This window comes from Micromesistius poutassou, assembly GCF_964030765.1.
Source record: "Micromesistius poutassou genome assembly, chromosome: 2".
Taxonomy (NCBI): domain Eukaryota; kingdom Metazoa; phylum Chordata; class Actinopteri; order Gadiformes; family Gadidae; genus Micromesistius; species Micromesistius poutassou.
The window spans coordinates 264,724-268,855 of NC_140272.1; the positions used below are offsets into that span (position 1 = coordinate 264,724).

Sequence of the window (4,132 nt, forward strand, 5' to 3'; positions counted from 1 at the left end):
CAATTGCACACGTCCTCCATATTGTAAATACTGTGTATTTAGAATGTATCGTTCATATAATATCCCATATTTTACTTTGACTTCTTTATTGTTCACCCGCTTTGGCAAAAGCGTTTTGTTTCCCATGCCAATAGAGCTTTTTTGAATTGAAATTTAGTTGACTTGACTTAGAGAGAGAGAGAGAGAGAGAGAGAGAGAGAGAGAGAGAGAGAGAGAGAGAGAACAGATAATGTTCAGCAGTACGTAAACTAACTCGATGTGAAAACCAAAATATTCCTTCTGCCGAAACCCGGGATCGAACCAGGGACATTTAGATCTTCAGTCTAACGCTCTCCCAACTGAGCTATTTCGGCGGGATGCCACAGCATGCAGAATTTTTCATCATGTCGATTTCTACACATTTTCTTTATTTTCTATTCGACGTGCAAAAGTTATTGTGATTATGATGATAGGTAGACGTGTCCGCCTGACGTCACAGCATCATATCTGTGGTATGGAAACAGGAAGTGTCGTAAGGAACGCAGTGGTGCAGCTCCTCTTCCACCGCCAGAGGGCGCCATCAGCCCATCAACACAATACCACATTACAATAGAAATACTAGGCTGCTACTACATACTGACACTCACACTATAGGCATGTAGTCTAATACAACTCATACTAATATATATATATATATATATATATATATATATATATATATATTTGCACTTTATATTGTATTTGTAGTTTCCTCATACTATAAATATTCTTAATTAGTTAATTGTCTCCTCATACTATTAGAAAACTATTGCAGGTGTAAATTGTCGTTTAGTTTCTTCTGTTTTTACTTGTTTACCTTCTACACAGGCCTACTTCTGATCCTCTGAACGCATCTTAATGTAACGTGGCGTTGCTCTCCACCTTTGGATCCGTTCTAAACAGAGGAGACCTTCTCCTTCCTTGTCCCCTTGGGTGATTTGGGTCTATAAGATCTGCTGCCCTGCTGAGGCGACGCGTGTTCTACAGCCTGCTGAGCAACACGTGCAGCTCTGTTTGTTTTGGTTCCGCGGTCCTCTTGCAGCAGCACTGCAGTACGCTGCTCGTCATGTCCTCCTGGCCCCGCCCCCCGCCCCCCTCTTGGCTCCGTGCCCCCACCCCCACTTAATCCCCCCTCTGCTGTCTTCTCCTCACGTCTCCCCCACACTGGAGCATCTCCCTGCAGCCTCTCTCTTCTCTCTCTCTCTCTCTCTCTCTCTCTCTCTCTCTCTCTCTCTCTCTCTCTCTCTCTCTCTCTCTCTCTCTCTCTCTCTCTCTCTCTCTCTCTCTCTCCCTCCCTCCCTCCCCAAGGTGACTTTCCCTCCTTCGCAGACACTGCAGCTATTTCCCTTTTGTTGTGGAGCGAGATGAGAGATGCACCGACGCAGAATGGAGGGATGGAGAGAATGGAGAGAGGGGGGGAGAGAGAGAGAGAGAGAGCAGGGGAAAGAGAGAGAGAGAGAGAGTGACAGAGAGAAAGAAACAGAGAGAAAGGGAGAGAGAAACAGAGAGAGAGACAGACCGAGACCCCACAGAGACAGACAGAGACAGAGAGACCCCCCAGAGACAGACAGCGAGACCCCCCAGAGACAGAGAGACAGCGAGAGGGGGTAGAGAGGGCAGAGGGACTAAATGGGTGGAAGTCTTGGAATTGATGACAACTGATGAAAAACAACGGTAGAAATCTGCTGTTTGCTTTTTCTGGTCTTTTTTTGCATTCTTAAAATCACCAAGGAAGCGATGAAGGACTTGACATGAAGTTAATACGTGTTCGTTAGGACGTGTAGTAAAGTACTTATGAGGACCTCTAGTAAAGTACTTATGAGGACCTCTAGTAAAGTACTTATGAGTATTTTTAATTACTTATTAATAATGTACCATTATTACCCCAGTGTGTTTGTGGTGGCCCACATGCTAGCCACATGCTAGCCCACATGCTAGCCACATGCTAGTCTATATGCTAGCCCACATGCTAGCCCACATGCTAGTCTACATGCTAGCCCACATGCTAGTCTATATGCTAGCCCAAATGCTAGTGGTTGGCTGTGAAGCGGCGCTTTGTGTGAATATTGACAAAGAAACATAATCTCACTTTTTCTAGAGGTCATGAAATTGAAATTAATACACAACTCAACAGACTACAATGAAGGTCAAAGGTCAACTGTGGTTGGTTTCATGAAACAAGAAGGGAGAGAGATCGTTGGTTATATATATTGCAACTTGTTCTTTTTAATTACAGACTTTGCTCTGCTCTATATAATAACACATTTTTATAAATCATGTACAGTACTAACATTTGTCTATACACATGGTCATCAATGTACATTACAGAGTACACACATCACACCAACTACACAAACTGAAGTATTTTGTCTCTCTCCGCTCTCTGGCCAGCACCCCGACCACAGGATCAAACTCTAACCTCAAGTGGACTTCTCAATATTTACATCCCTGAAAAATGTACACTGATTCACCAGAACTCCTGTCTTCTGCTTGGGTTCAGAGGTCAAAGGGAGGGGGGGGGGGGGGGGGGGGGGGGTGAGCCCAAACTGTCCTTCAAACCGAACAACACAGCGCTGTGACGGCCTGCAGCAACACGTTAGACTGACAACAGTGGACTGAGTGCATTTCTACCGTCCTTCAGCAGGTAGGAAGGTAAGATCAAGCCCTGAGGAGAGAGGCTGGTGAGCTGATGTCCAAACGAGGCGACCTGGCCGCACAAACCTTACAACACGTTTACTGGGAGACTACATGAATAGAAAAAAAAAAATCTTTGCATTCATTTTATTGTATGTCAATGCATTTTCCGCATTGCTCCGAATAATTCAATTGCAAATGTAACGCATTTACCATTATTAAATTATTCACTTCTAAATAACCTTTTACGCTTTTTGGATATCAATATTTAGTATTAAGTTCTTCATATTGCTGTGGCCACAAATTAAAAACAAAAAATGTAAATCTGAAAATATAGGTATATGGATTCAGAGCTTATGCTAACCTACTTCATAGTAAAAAAAAAACATAAACCAGGAGTCTGATTGAAATTCACCTCACCCTTACTATCTTCGTATTAGAGGGAGCTGATGCAGTCCACCAGATATTGCTATTGCCTGCAGATGACTGATGGCGGTAAAGTACTGGTGGATCATTTGCTGTCCTGCTGTCAGCAGATAGGTGGCGTTCTTCAGGGTTTTGGAATACAGATCAAAACTAACATCACAAGGGTTTGTTTACATACACGGGGGTCATTGCTGTACTTAGATTTATTGCACATTATTGACACAAATGCACACATATCAAACACACACACACACACACTCGCACTTGCGCAAACACACACAAATAAAGTTTTTCATGCCTCTGATGAAAGACATTTCTATCTAAAATTTGGTGCTTTGTTTAGGAGATGTAATTTGAATAATTTAGCGTTCATTTGAATTAACCAAGATGTGTATGATGCATGTTCTGTAAACCTTGAATCCGAATGCTTACACTTTTATTTTAGACTTTTACGTTTCATGTGCAAAACCGTTTCACTCTGATCATTTTATTGTAAACATACCGCTGGTCTTTGAGCACCGCAAGAAAGAACTCAATTAAGGCATGAAAAACACGTCCTCAACTGTCTGAGCAGGTAGACACAGGTGTGCTTCACTTCACAAGCTTGTACTGGTAGATATAGACGAGTGTCTCTACCTGCTATGGAGTAATACCGGTTGTAACATACATGTGGATACCTGGGTTGGAAGCCTTGTATATTAATTGGCCACGGGTAAATCACATATTTAACATCATGTCACCTATTGCATGGCCACAGTTGCCATGGTGACCTGTCATGCAGGGGTGCTGTTGACTAGCGATGGCCTACGTCCAATTAGAGCCCAGGGTCACCTGGGGTCAAGTGACCCTGACCTTTGTAAACGCTTTAACCTTCACAGAGTTCTGCACACACACACACACACTACAACCCCCCCCCCCCCCACACACACCTGTCCTGCACACACACACACACACACACACACACACACACACACACACACACACACACACACACACACACACACACACACACACACACACACACACACACACACACACACACACACACACACAG

At 43.6% G+C, this 4,132-nt stretch overlaps 1 non-coding gene across 1 annotated transcript; it reads right to left on the reverse strand.

Moving 5' to 3' along the window:
• Positions 1–280: 280 nt before the first annotated feature.
• On the reverse strand, positions 281–353 carry AC3HAE_009721 (transfer RNA phenylalanine (anticodon GAA)). The gene has a single exon. It is a non-coding gene; the product is annotated as a tRNA-Phe (tRNA).
• Between the last annotated feature and the right edge of the window lie 3,779 nt (positions 354–4,132).